Genomic DNA, 14,821 nt, shown 5'->3' with positions numbered 1-14,821 from the left:
CAGGACGTGCCCGGTGCCGAGCGCCGCGAGCGGCCCCCGCCCGCCCCGCTCCCGTTCCGCCCGCCCCGGCCCCGCCCCGGCCCCGCCCCGGCCCCGCCCCGCCCCGCTCCCGGTCCGCCCGGCCCCGCCCCGGCCCCGCCCCGCCCCCGTTCCGTCCGCCCCGGCTCCGTCCAGGCCCCGCCCCGCTCCCGTTCCGCCCGCCCCGGCCCCGCCCCACCCGCCCCGGCCCCGCCCCACCCGCCCCGGCCCCGCCCCGCTCCCGGTCCGCCCGGCCCCGCCCCGCCCCCGTTCCGCCCGCCCCGGCTCCGTCCAGGCCCCGCCCCGCTCCCGTTCCGCCCGCCCCGGCCCCGCCCCACCCGCCCCGCCCCCGCCCCGCTCCCGTTCCGCCCGCCCCCGCTCCGCCCCGTCCCGGTTCCGCCCGCCCCGGTTCCGCCCCGGCCCGGCCCAGCCCAGCGCATCCTGCCTCCGCTCCGCTCCTCGCCGCTCCGCCCCGAGCCGTCGTTCCCCGGCAGCGCACCCACCCCGCGCCTGGGGCCGGGAAAAGCCGGCCGATTGTAACCTGAGGTGACGCGGGGTGACGAAGGGCCGCGGTGCCCCTTTCCCGGTGGGGATCCTCGCCCCGCTCTGTGCTTTCCGGCGGTGGCGCGGGCGCTGAGGAGGCTTGCGCTGCCCGCGGCATCACTCCCTGAAGCATTGGTGCGGGCAGCCCGCATGGCCCCGGAGACGGGACAGGAAATAGGAAAAAGGGGATTAAAGGTCCCAGGATGGGAGGAAAAGCCAGGAAGGACCTGGCTTCACTGCTGGGAACGGCTGAGAGCTGCCTCGTCCGAAGCCAAGCCAGGCATGATGGAACGCACGAAGACTGGGGGCTGTGGATGTTGGGCACATTGAGAGTCTCGGCAGATGCCTGGGGGTCGCGGATATCCGAGGGGAAAAGGGACTTCTAGGAGGAGGAGAAGTGGCTTCCCGGCACTGCTGCATCTCAAGGTGAACATTTCTGCCACCACTGAACCGCACTGGGGGCTAGTGAAGAGTGAAGAGTGATTGGGGCACATGGTGCTGTCCTGGTGGGGCTGGGGTATGGGACAACACCTCAGGGAGGTGGGGACCACTGGCCCAGGACCCTGCGAACGAGATCCGTGAAGGCCACAAGGTACTGGCTTTGAAGAAGTGCAGAGATGGGGTGAGAGGGAGGCTGCGAGGTTGGGCTGGTGGTCAGTGAGCCCCAGGGACCAGCCCAGGTAGCCCTCACCCTTGATAGATGAGCAGCAGCTGGGAGCAGGTGGGGAAGGGCTGGGCAAGGGTCCAAGGAAGCAGAGCTGCCAAGGGGAGGAGCAGGCAGGCTGGGGAAGCCCGCCAGGGGCAGGCAGGATGTAGGGACGGCAGGTGGGTCTGTACAGCAGGGTTGCAAAAGGGCTGGCGGAAGGAGCTTCAGGAAGCAGCAATAGGAGGATTGCAGCATGTCTGAAGGGCATGGGATTGATAAGAGGTAAACCAGGTCAAAATCTGGCCAGGAAAGCCACTAGAGCACTTGAAGAGCAGAGGTCCCGGTGGCACCAGCGTTGTTAATGGGGTAGCTGCTGCCACTGAAGAAGTGGTGGGAGCGTCCAACTAACATTCCTGTTCTCTGCTTAGCATGAAGAAGGAAGATGCATGCCTTGAGGATGAAGCAGTTTCCAGGCCATTAGTACGAGAGTCATGAGACTCCCAGATCTACCACAGATCCACAGCTGGGATAGTGGCCATGGCGAACTTGGGCAGGGTTTCCCATGCCAGACCGCATCGGACCCGGCGACCGGCGGGATCCGACTCCCGCTGGAGGTGGCACCAGCCTGGGCTCCAAGTGTGGGCAGGGGAAACTGTCAGCCCTGGAACGATGCTGAAAACAAGTGAATTCCTAAAGGACGGACAACCCACAAGCTGCTCCAGGAGTGTCCTCTCCTTCTATGCGCTGGTGGATGCTGAGGGCTGTTTTTGAGGCGCTTCCTCAGCCCTCCTTGTGGGCTCTGAGGGAAGGAAGGGAATTGAGTCATACCCATCTGCCCTGTGGCAGGGGCTAGTGAGGTTCCTGGTGACCCCATTGTTGCGAGGACCCAGGGAAACAGGAGGGCGCTGAGATTTCTTCCATCCTTTGGGTTTCAGAGCGGCCCCCGCGAGCTGCGCCCCGGGCGGAGCGGAGCCCCACGGTGTGGGTGGGTGCCCGCGGGCCCGCGGGAGGCTGCTGCCATCCCGTGGGCACACAGGGAAGGGCGAGCTCAGGGCTGGCACCCCTTCCTCGGCCCCAGCTCTCCCAGCGGCTCTGCCCCGGGCCCCGACAGTGCTGGAGGTGGCTTCGGCACAGGTCGGTGACTCCTCCAGGCTCCTTGTGCCTTCTGGCTGTGCCTTCTCGCCCACGCCCCGCCAGCTGCACCAGAGCTGCCACACAGGTCTCGGGGCTGCTGCCCAGCCATCAGCTCCTTGCTCCTCATCAGCAACCAGCACACAATCATGGGCTACCACCTTCTCGCGTGCAAGCCACGATGAGCTCTCTAAAGCCCCAGATCCGGGAGCCACATCCTGGTTCAAGGTGATCAGCTAGTGGTGGCAGCTGGAAAGTAGGTTTCCTATGTTTAGCCCTGGCCTTTTTGGGTCCTGCTGTTCATGGGACTGGGACAGTGCTAGTTTCTGCACACCTGCTTCCCTCAAGGGCACCCACGGTGCTCCACACTCACACATGTCATTGCAGCCCTAAGCCACAACTGGCACAGGGTAGCATGCTGGAGAGAGTGAGGACTCAGCTGGCTCTGGGGCAGGGCAGGGCAGGGACAGCTTTAGCCCAGAAGCCTACTGCACTCAAAGGGGCTCCGTGTTAACCCCTCAGCTCTGAATGGGATTCCCTACCCCTGGCTGAAATGCAGGGTGTTCTGCTCCCAGCTCAGGGCAGGGACTCCAGTCCTGCCTCGACTTCTCCTGCAGCCCGCTGGACAACAGGGGGTAGTGGACTGGGAAGGAGAGAACAGGGGGAATGTGTGGGGGCCTGGGTGCAGCCAGCCCTGTGCCAGCCATGTCTCCAGCCATGTGCCATCTGTCTGGTGCCTGTCCAGGTCCCCCAGCCACAGCCCCTCTCCCCAGTGCTCACTTTGGGAAGGCCCTCCCAGTGGAGAGAAGAGGCAGCACCCTGCCCTGTTCTCAGGTGGTATCCAGATCACCTCTGCTCCTCAAAGACCCTGCTGCAGCTGGCTCAGAGCCAGGCAGGGCTCTGGGTGCAATCTGCCTTCCCTGTTCCTTGCCCGTTGGTGAGGTGGTGAGAGCTGGCTCATGCCGCTGGGCCATCTGCTCCAGGGGAGCCCACCAGTGCCAGGCCCCCTGCCAGGCGAGCCCCCTGCGCCTCCACGGGTGCTAAGAATAACCAGCGCCGTCAGCAGCCTCGGTATTTGCAGCACCGCCAGTGCCACCCCCATGCCAGCCTGCTGGGCACAGGATCCATCTGCTGCCTGACGTAAGTCACCAGCCGTGGGGGAGATGGGGGGGCAGTCTTGGGGGCCATGTGTGGCTCTGAGGAGGGGTCCTGTCTGCCTGCCCCCCCCCGAGCTCAACAGGAGGCTGTGTGGGACATGGAGGTATTGCTGCCCAGCGCCCAGCATGGGGAGCTGCCTGCCTTTCTTTAGTCCTGCTTTTCCCAGTGTTCCACAGACACCCTGTCCCCAGCTCTGCAGCACCCCTGGGAGATCGGGGCAGCCCCCAGGGCTGGTGCCAGTGGCTCTGCCTTCCTGCCTGCAGAGGGATGGGGAGCCAGCAGGCTCAGTCACCTGGAGTCCCCATGAAGGGAGATGAGCCGCCCCAGAGGCGGTGCAGAGCAGTGTGTGGGGCAGCTCCCCTGAGCACCAGAGCAGCTCTTTCCCCTGTGCGTGGGGCCACATGAGCTTCATGTGTTGGGCAGAGATCTGCAGCTGGCAGAGGAGTGGGCTGGGGATGCCTCTAGCTGTTGCCACTCTGTTATTGGGGGGTCCCACCTGGACTATTCCCCAGGAATGCAGAGCTACTGCTTCTCCTCTGGGACCTATATGAGCTGCATTTGCCCCTGTGCCCAGGCTCTGAGGAGAGGATTCTGCAGGGACACCGTGCTCCTACCAAGGGCAAACAGTGCAGAGCCTTCTTCCCAGGCAGTGAAGGTGAGCCATGCAGAACCAGGCTGGGATGGTTTCTCTCTGTGTGACGCTCCAGTAAATCATATAGGATATGCTGACAGCCTGGGCCAAGGCAACCTGTGGCATGTGGGGCTCCTGGCTCTCCTTTTGGCATGGGGACTCACACAGCCCCGGGAGTGGCCCTGGGCACAGTGGTAATTGTCCAGGGGCATTGCCTACTGAGACAGAGGGTAGTGAGCTATTCCAACACAAGGCTTTTCAGCTCATTGACGAGAGATTAAAACCAAGCTGGCATTTCCACGGGACTGATGAAAGCCTGGGGTTGTCTGGCAACAAAGAGGTAAAACTTGCTGTTCATCCGCATGGCAAGCACTAATTGGCACCGAGAAACCATCTTCAAGCTCTGTGAGGAGCGCAGCAAAGGGTCATAGGAGCTGCAGGGATGCACTGGGGGAGTATTGAAATCATTATGGCATCCAGGAGTGTGGGTGCTGCTGGGAGAGCATGGGGTGGGCAGGCAGGGCTCAGCTCTGTGCCACTTCGCCTGTTTGGAAATTGGGGTTTGGAGTTGAGCAGTCTCTGCCCATGGTTTGAAACTGGGGGCACTCCCTGCAAAGGACAGGTGAGGTTTGGGTAGAGGTTCAGCAGGGATGGAGCCACACTGGTCGTTTGGGCATTTTCAGATTTAAATTTTTTTTTTTTTTTTTTTTGTAAAATAGCCTATGCTTCCCTCTGGTGGGGAAGAATTGCTATGCCAGGGGAATAAAGTCTATGGATGCAATTAGACATGTCATACCACAGTGAAAAGCCCTCCCTGGATGCCCACAGTGGCTGGGGGTGATGAGCCACCTATTGTGCCACCCACAGGTAATGCCCCTGTCTCCTATGCCTGGAGCTTTGCACCTACCCACTTTCCTGCCTTCATTCCTAGCCTGTGATTCTCAACACGTTCCCAGGTGTCAGGGAGGTTGCTCCCATCGCTGGTGTTTTGTTCCTGCTTGGCCCAGGTGAAATGAACCCAGAGGGCCCCAGAGCTGTTGGCTCTTGCACCACTGGAACAGAGCACACAGGGCATGGTGGAAGCTTGGGGAAGGTGGGATGGCAGGGTGTGGGATGTGGGAGGCTGGACCCCACGAGGATCATCCCAGGTCAGGTGCAGATGGGGCAGCTGAGTTGTTGCAGAGGATACACAAGGTGGTGGGAGCCATCCCTCCTTCCTGCAGCGGACTCAGGAGCACACAGCCTCCCAGGCACGAGTGTATGTGTGTATGTATGTGTGCATACTTCCCTTCCTCATCCTCACCTCTGGGGGGCTTCTCTGTGCTCCAGCTGGTGTTGGCAGTCATGGCAAGTACCAGGAATATCTTATTTTTGAAAGAATGTACAAATATTCAATGAGACGTTACATCTTTCCTCCAAGACTTGTTACCTGCCTCCCCACAGCAATAAACTCCAGTTTTGAACGTTTTGAATTAAGAAGTGCTTTTGGCTGTGAGTCCCTCTTTCCAGCCCTTTTGGGGAAGGAGGAGCAGGGTGTGTGAGTGCCTCAGGGCTTGCCAACACACCCACCCTGCCAGCTCAAAGCAGCAGCAGTGGATTTAGCCTGAGGTGCTGTTGCCTGGCACCTGCTGGTCCTGCAGGTAAACCCATTACTGGTGCCACCACAGAGTGGTGATGTCCCACTCCTCTGGCAGGGCTGCCTGGCATGTTGCTGGAGGTGCAGCAGATACATCCCCCTCCAGGCTCATCTCTGGGGACTGAAGGGTCACAGGATGGGAGCACAGTGGGCTGCAGGTATGTTTGTTTGGACTGTCCTGGCTCCTCCTGGCTGGGTACCAAGCAGGCCCTCAGACTCTGAGCCTTGTCTGGAGGGATTTTGGGGATGCCACCGTGCTCAGACCTTTCCCTCAGCCCATTTCTTTTGCCCAGCCTCCTATACCTGTCCTCAAATTCCCATGGTGGGCGTGCAGCAGGTAGGGAGACCTTGGAGACCCTTCTTGCCCTGGAGATCTGTGGCAGTGTCTCAAGGAGCAGTGCCTGATTTGGCCCCCACCTGTGGCCACCCTCGAAGACACAGGAGCTTCTCCTTCAGTTCCCATCTGCCCCGTGCTCACAGCATGCTGGCACCAGGCAGGGATTGGTGTTTGCTCAGTGTAAAATAATCCCCCCCACCCCTCTCCTGGGGTTGATGAGTGCCTCCACCTTCAGTTTGTCCTGTGAAGGTGGAAGAGCCTCAGTGTCAAAAGTTGCTGCTGGAGGAGGTGTGACACAGCAGCTGGGCTTCCAAAAACACCTAATTTGGGATATTAAAAAATAATCATCCCTGCAAAGCAATTCATTTCTCTGGAAAGCCCCTGCAGTTTTGGAATCGTTTCTTCCCTACACTTGTTAATTTATGGGAGACATTTTAAGTGTTAATTTACAGGAGAGATTATAACTTATCACAAAGCAGAAGCAGAAAAGCCATGGTTACAATTTCCAAGTCTGACTTTAATTAACACCACTGATGGGCTGCCCAGCTGTAGCAGTACCAGGATCTGCCACACAGTAAATCCTGCCTGAAACACTCACTCGAGTGACCGCAGAAATGTGGGCTTTATTAATATCAATAAAGTTGCTTTATGGCAATTTAACAATTTAGTCGTGCTCAATGCTTATCCAGTGGATGGCCAGGTGAGTGGAGAAAGTCTTGCCCATGCCAAGTTTTCTATGGCCAAGGATGAAGATGGAGGCTGGCCAAGCTGTGGAGATGAGCTGGGCCTATTCTGGCTGCAGGAATCGAGCACTGCCCCAATGTGTCTCGGTGCTGGGGTCTGTGGGGACAGTCCCGCTCACAGCCTGGCCAGGGAGAGGCAGCACTGCCTTGCTGTGGTCACAGGGAGATGTTCCCTGGCTGCTCACTCCCTGAGACAGAGCCTTGCTGTGGTCACAGGGAGACGTTCCCTGGCTGCTCGCTCCCTGAGACGCAGCCTCGAGAGGGGCAGCCCCGGGTGTGTGCAGGGACCTTCTCGGGGGGCAGCGTGTACAAGGGGCTCGCAGCTCCCTGCGTCTGGTGGCTGTGCCCTGGGTGGCTCAGCAGCAGCACAGCACAAAGAACCAAGGCAAAGGAATAGGGAGGGATCACTTGCTTGAGTTCCAAGGAAGTTTATTTCCCCAGGGGAGTCAGGGACAAGTGACATCAACTGAGGGCAAAAGAACTGCTTTTAAGGAAGGGAGGGAATAAGGGGAGGACACAACTTTTCACCTACAGGAAGGCATTAGGGCAGGGGTGCAGGGTAAGGGCTATCTAATAGAAGCCAAGAAGGGGAAGGAGCAAACCTTGCAATCCGATCTTACTTTGAGGAAAGGATGAAGGACAGGGAACATCCAGAGTAAAAAGGTGTGCTATCTTTGACAGACAGGGGTAAGACAAGGGAATGAGGGAGGTACAAGCAGACTGACAGGGGGATTGACATACACTTGGTGGGAAAATCTTGGGGTAAACAACTCAGGATTGAACCATCAGGGAAGCCAAATGGGGTACGAGGAATGAACCATTACAAACTTATAATAAGGAATATTACAGAAGAACAAACTGTAAAATAACAGACTACCACAGAAAAGTAAACCTGTCACCCCCAGATCCTTACATGCTGAGCTGGCTGGCGTGGGGCAGTGCCATGGCAGAATGGGGGGCCTGGCTGCACCAGGGCAGTCGGGGGCTCCGAGCAGCAGCAATGGTGGACAGTCCTTCAAGGTTACATAAAGAAGGAGCTGTACTAATTAATGATGTCCCTGTGCTGCTTTTGGGGAGGGAATGAGTGGAGCTGCGTGTCCCATCAGTGCTGGGGCAGTCTCCCACCGTGGAGATGCCTACAGTCACCCTGGGACTAGAAACTCTCTGCCATCTTCTTGGCAATGACACCAGAATGCACCCCTTGGAAGATGGGTAGGTGACAGGAGCTAGAACATGATACACACACTGAGCTCTCTTCTGGAGGGTGCATCCCAAACCCTGCATCCAGCTGCAGAGTTGTGGAACCAGCTGTGCTCCAGTGACACCCACATGGCTGACCTGTGCTGTCCCCCACCCAGATCCTTCTGGGAGAGGACATCCTGCTCTGTACAGCTCACCTGTCCCCAGCTGCAGGTGGTGAGATGAGCCGGGACCTGTGATGGGCAGCAGGTGCGGCAGGTTCGGGGCAGCTCCCTGTCCCTGCTCACAGCACAGGAAGAAGCAAAGACGCCCCTGCAGACACTGAGAGGCGTGCGAGAGCAGCGGCACACGGGGACACGGACACACGCGGGGGTTCCCCGTGCTGGTTCCCCGTTTCTGTCTCCGTCCCCGGGCAGCAGCCGCGGGATGGCAGCAGGGCCCAGCGCTGCCGCCAGGGCCGTGGCTGCAGGAGCGGCCTGTGGGGCCCTGGGGAGCCTGCGGGGACCGGGGGCGGGGCGGGCAGGCCCAGCGGCAGTGTCCCGGAGCCAGGGTGTCCTTCGTGGAGCCCGGTGGGATCTGAAGGGGAAGGATGACTGCTGGGCAGCGATAAACTGGCAGAGCCAGGGAGCAGAGGCAAGGGGCAGCCTGGAGGCCGGACCAGGTGGGCAAGGACGGGTCCCAACCTCCCCAGGGGCGGGGGCACAGCACCCACCTGCCCAAAGGCGAGGGCTACGAGGTACCACAGTGTAAGGGATGCGATCATAGAATCATAATTTTTGTTGGCAAAGACATCTGAGGTCACTGAGTCCAACAATTAGCCCCGCACTGCCCTGGTGCTGTTTGGCCCACAAAGCCTCCTGAGCCTTTGATCCCAATCATTATAGACGTAATGAAAACACTCCGGCTGCCATCCCTCTGGTGGCCGCCTGTGCAAACACCAGGGGGGAGAGCAGCCCTAAGGAATTAAAGTCTTCCAGCAGATTCTGTAGCAAACGGCTTCTGATCCTACAGATGGCCTTTGCACAGGAGGATACCTCTGCACAGGCATGAGCGCAACACCCCAGTCTGATTCAGGTGTTTCACACCTCTATCATACTTCTGGACTTGGCAGAGAAAATAAGGTCCCAGGCTGTTGGCTGCTGGAACCCAGGAGAACATGGAGCTCTTTTGGAAATGCTTCCAGTGAATGAGGGATGCTGCTGGCTCAGCTGCAGAGGGCTCTTTGGATGAGAGAATGAAGGCTCTTTGCATCCATTGAAATGTCCCAGAGATGGTTCTGGGGTGATGACGTGCTCTCACAACTGAGAAGGGTTGGGAAAAGCACTCAGGGCAGCTGTAGCTGAGGACAGCAATGACAAGAAGGATCCGGGCCAGAATGGCAAGGTTGGTCCTGCTGGCAGCAGAATCCCTTGTTCCCATGCTTTTGAAAACAGGAAGCCAGTCCCAGGGAGATGGTGGGGAGGAAACCATGAGGGAGGAGCTCTGTGGACCCCTGGACCTTTGCAAAGGGCTCCTTGTTCCCACCTGGATTTCTGGTTCTGCTTGGACTCTGTGAGCTGCTGGAGCTCTTTTTCTCAGGCAATGTCCCTAAGCCTCAAACAGGAATTAATGGGCTCATGAACAGAATGTGAGTCTGAGTGGCTTAGGGAGAATGTCACTTCTAACAGCTAACCAGGTACATGAGTGGCTGCAGGAAGGTGGTGGGTGGAAGAGCAGAGTCCAGCCTGGCTGCAGCTGTGTGGGATTCACAAACACCCCCAAAGTGCTCATGAGATAACTGGGGCACTGATGGGATTGGCACACTGTTAGCAGTATGGGGATTACAAACTCCAGGGCTAAGTAAACCAGGTAGCACAGGCTGTGCTGTGATGGGCTACTATTCAACCAGCTGGGAATTGCTCATCAGAAGCTGGTGCAGAGCAAAAGAATAAACAGCATAAATAACTTTAGAATGAAGTAAAAGTTTGTTATAAGTTTAATGTAATTAAGGTAAATTAGTCATTACATAATGGTGAGACATGGACATGTAACAATGCCCTTTGGGTCAGTCTTATTTGCGTGGCCTTTATGAGTAAGAGCTGCTGGGATCCCTCTGTGGTGTAAGTGGGTGCACGATGAGGGGAGCACCTGCACCCTAAGTGATTGGACTTGTGTTCCTGAGCACAGCCTCTCTCACTCTCCAACATCCAGGCTGGGTTTCCTCAGGGACAGGAATAGTCTCAGCACAAAGAGAGAAGACAAGGCAAGATGCTTTCCTGTCAAAGCCTCATTATTCAAATTCAAGCTCCTCTTCAAAAACCAGAATGTCAAGAAACAGCACAGCTCAAGCACCAGTGCTCTCGTGGGAGAAATGTTAAAAGTGGGATCTTAAGCATCTAGTTTCTGTAACACAGGAAAGCCTTAGGTTGGTTGTGCCCTGATGGATTCCCCAGGATGACTTCAAAGGAGCCTCTCACCCCAGCCCCCAGCTCATCACCAGTGTGGGGTTTCATCTGAGGAGCCAAAGCCCAGGAGACAGAGGGGAGCCCCTTAGAAGCTGAGGTCCTGGGAGGCCTTGGAGGGGTGGTTTTGGTTTCAACAGCACATGGTAAACCTCATGCTCAGCCCTTTCCATTTCCATGCTGTGTAACAGTCTCCCTGCTGCTCGCCTGAGCAGCGCAAAGGTGCCTGGCCAAGGTAGTGCCTCCAAGGTGGGGGAGGCACAAATGACCTTCCTTACCCCAAAGAACTTTTTTCCTTGAGCACTGCTTTGGGAGATGTGTGAGCAGGGAAAGACAGCCCTGGTCCCAGACCCTCTCCTTGGAAGAACATCCTGCCTGCTCCCTGTTTGCTCACTGGGGGACAAATAGCCCTGTTTGTCTGCTGCAGCCTGGCTTGTGCTAGGTATCTTGCAATGCCTCAATTTAAACAATGAGGGACTTCAGATCACAACCTGACACCAAATAAAGGACAAACCTCATACAGCTGAGCTGGGCTGTATGTCCATTGGCAGTGTCCTGCCCTTGGGAGGCTGCTTGAGAGTGTGGGCACTCCAGGGACAGCAGGGAACAGGGTGGCTCACAGGTGGATAGTTGTCTCCATGGGAGGACGGAATTCCCAGACCCAGACTGGTGCCAGGGCTGTGGCTGTCCCAGGGCTGTGTCTGGACTCAGCACTGCTGTTGCCCACAGGAAGGGCCTTGTTCCCAGGTCTCTGCTCCCATATTTCAGAGCTGGGGTTTTAAGCCCTTGCAATTTCCCAGTGAAGGAAATCCCTTGGCACCCTGATCTTTGGCACCCTTTGAGTGCTTTGCGGCATTCCTGGGAAGAGGGGTACCTGGCTGGGAAATGAAGGTGATTTTTCTGCACTGTGTTCCTGTGGGCTCACATAAACCCATTCTAAACTCTCTGAGGATCCAGAGACAGGAGTGAGGAAGAAGGGCAGAATTCAGCCCCACCATCAGAAACAGCCCTTGCTTGGATGTATTGTCAAGCATCCTCAGGGCTCATCAGGGGTGGGAATAACCTGCTTTTCCTTCTCTACTGCTTCCTTTCCATTAGCATCAAGTTTCAGCAGTGTGCTGGCACCATGAGCTTTGGCTGCTGCTGTCTGGGACACTCCTGTGTCCATGTGAAGTCCTGCTAAGGCTGACCTGGAGGGGACTTCCTGCCAGAGCATAAGGACATGGACCTGAGGTGACAGCAGGCATCTTGCTGGGTGAGGGCTGCCTTGGTCAAGGTCTGTTCAGCACAGATTGTTTTGTCCATTAATTGCTGGTGCATAACCAAGGCACATTCAGCATCAGGTGTATCCCACACAAGGGACCTCAGGAGATGCTGATGGACCTGACACATTGAGCAGAGTCAGCCTGGTCCCTCTTGCCCCTCGTGATGTTGGTGCACGCTCTGGGTATGCTTTCCCAGTCTAGGACTCCTCTTGGCTCTCCCACATCTTCTGGTGCTAAGGAGGGTGTCAAGGGCCACGCTGGAGCACGGGGGCAGACTCCCAGTCACCTCTGCCTCGGAGCAGTCCCTCACTATTGTCAGAGTGCTGCTCCGGTGTCGCTCCTGCAGAGCTGCGTGCCCCAGCTGTGTCCAGCTCTGGGGGCACGTGCCCCTCGGGGACAGGCTTAGGAGGAAGGAGCTGGTGATGCCAGGAGAGAGACACCAGCTCGTGCTGCCAGCTGGATGCCTCAGCATAGCCAGAACACGGCACCAGCTCCCAGCACTGGGCCCCCACCCCATCCTGGGGCACGGCTCCAGCCATCCTTACAGTGTAACTTTCAGGCTTTTAATTAAACGACCATGAAACACTCATTTGAGATGCTTAATTTAAAGTGAGAGCTAATTAATTTTAAGGGCCTTGGCCACCTCTGTTTCATTTCTGAGTTAATTCCTGGGCTGTGCTGGTGGAGGTGCAGAGAGCAAGGAGTCTCTGGCTTCTGGGACAGTCTAGACAGCCCTAGCTGTGAGTGTGGCTGGTAGCCCAGGCAGAGCCTGGTGGCCCTGTGTGGGGCTGGTGGCCCTGTGCAGGGCTGGTACCTCACTCAACCTCCTTGCCAGGCTGGCTCTCACTCCAGCTCAGCTGAGCAGGAGGAAAATAGGGCTGAGTTGGGCCCCTGTCCCAGCTGGTGCCACAGGGCTGGACTCACACCCAAGCACCCCATTCCAGGGACAGGCTCTGCTCTGCAGCAGTGTCCCTGCTTCCAGGGACTGGCTCAGCATGGCATTGCCTCACGCGTTGTTTGCCAACCTTGCAAGAACCTTTTCCCCCACTTCAGAGCGGATTTGCTTTCTCATGGCTGGCCTCCCCAAGATCCCCAGTACCTTTGCAATGATTCCCATGGCCATGGGAGCTTGGAGGAGCTTCTCCAGCAGCATCTGCTCAGCTTGGGGATGCTCAGAGCACTCTGTCCAGCCTCCCAGTCCCAGGGTGTCCCTGATTATGATCTCATCGGGAAAAACATAGAGGGGCAGCCAGCCTCCACCTGCTCCCTACACCTGTGAGCCAAATGGCCACCAAGGGGGACAGCAGTGGCACTTGGCAGAGCCCCTTGCTGCTGGCTGCAGGGACGCTGGGAGCCAGCCCACGAGACCTGGAGAGCAAAGCTCCTGCCAAGAGCAGCCCAGGGCTGAGGAAGGGACAGAATTCCCTGCTAGAGCTGACACCATGCCTGAGGCATGGGAGGAGAAGGTAGGAGGAAGGGGTGGTCTGTCTCTCCCATGCTTCAGACCCACTGGGAAGGGGCTGTGGGTGGCTCTGGTGAAGGTGTCCAAGTATCCAAGTACTGGGGTCCTGCTGGAGCCCCTGGCATGGTGACCCCATGCCTGCAGAGCTGCATGCACCACAGGGAACACAGATGGGTTGTTTTTGAGGGCCTGGCAGACCTGCAGTCTCCTGCTTTATGGCTGACTGTAAAGGGCCTGCTATAAACTGTGATTGAAAACATGAATCATCTCACTAATTAAACAGAGTTAATTCCATGCCAGGAAATCTGTCTCCTTGTCAGGATCTTTGTTTTCAAATGGGAATAAATCTCAGGCAAAGCTAAAGATTGGCTCCTGAACGCTTTATCACCAAGCAGCAGTGATTTATCCTGCGATTTACCATGGCACCAGAGAAAGAACAGAATTAATAATAAATATTCATTTCTAAGCCACATGTGCTAGTTTGAAAGACAAGTGTCTTCTAGGGAAGGCAGGAACCTCCCTTGGAATGGAGAATGTAAAACCCTCCTCTCTGAATTATTATAATTTTGAAATTAAGGGGCTCTTAGGTAAAGATATGAGCATAGGGATAATAGTTCTTTACCAGTATGTATAACAAGGCAAACAAGAGGGCATTCAGGGTTCGGGATTCCTGGGCGCTCGGGGTTTGGCATTCCCGGGGCACTCCAGGTTCAGGATTCCCGGGGCACTCCAGGTTCGGGATTCCCGGGGCACTCGGGGTTCAGGATTCCCGGAGCACACGAACAGATGTTGCTCGGTCCCTCAGGGCTGAGCTCCAGCAGTGCCGGTGATTTCTCCCCACAGTAAGCAACAGCCTGCCCGTCCTCCTACGCCAAAGAGCAAGAGAGCAGCTGCTCCAACTCTCTCTTTTTACCTGCTCCCCATCCTAGCGGTACCTCTGCCCCTCAGAGAGAAACTTTCAGAGAAAAAAAAAAGGTATAGTCAGATGCTCTATTCTTCTTCGGACCTCAGACACAGTCTTTTGTCTTTTTTAATTACCATAAGTATCCGTAAGTACCCACTAGTTAGTTTCTTAGCAACTTATAGGAAAAAAAATCTGTAAGTAAAATAAAAAGAAAAAAAAAAGGAGGCAAAAAAAAAAAAAAAAAAAAAAAAAAAAGAAAAAAGAAACCCAACCCCCAACCCTCAACACCACACCAAGCCTGGAAATGTCGTCTAAACACCCACCAGAGCAGCATTACCATTCCACGTTTGATTTGGCTCTGAGAGCAACTCGCCAAGGCCAGCCTGGTGTGGTGAGGAAGATGAGGGCACTTTGGCCACTGCCCTGTCTGGCAGACTCGGTCAGGGGGGGTTGTGTGCTCCTCCCACGTCAGCTGGTGAGGATGACAAGGAGGGCCACAAAGAGAGCTATTTGTGCTTTAGAGCTTGTAGCAAAGCATCAATCGATGTGCTGCCCTACTCTGCATTGCACTGGTTCCTGCTGAGAGCAGTTTGGGTAAGGGTGGCTTGATGCTCATATCCCCTCTGAATCACCAGACTCTGGGCATGGCCTGATTCAAGGTGGGAAGGAGATTCTCTGGATAGCCTAGGTTTCAGGAGGGGTATGC

This window comes from Melospiza georgiana, chromosome 12, assembly GCF_028018845.1.
Source record: "Melospiza georgiana isolate bMelGeo1 chromosome 12, bMelGeo1.pri, whole genome shotgun sequence".
In the NCBI taxonomy this organism is placed as follows: Eukaryota; Metazoa; Chordata; class Aves; order Passeriformes; family Passerellidae; genus Melospiza; species Melospiza georgiana.
This window is presented reverse-complemented; position numbering follows the sequence as displayed.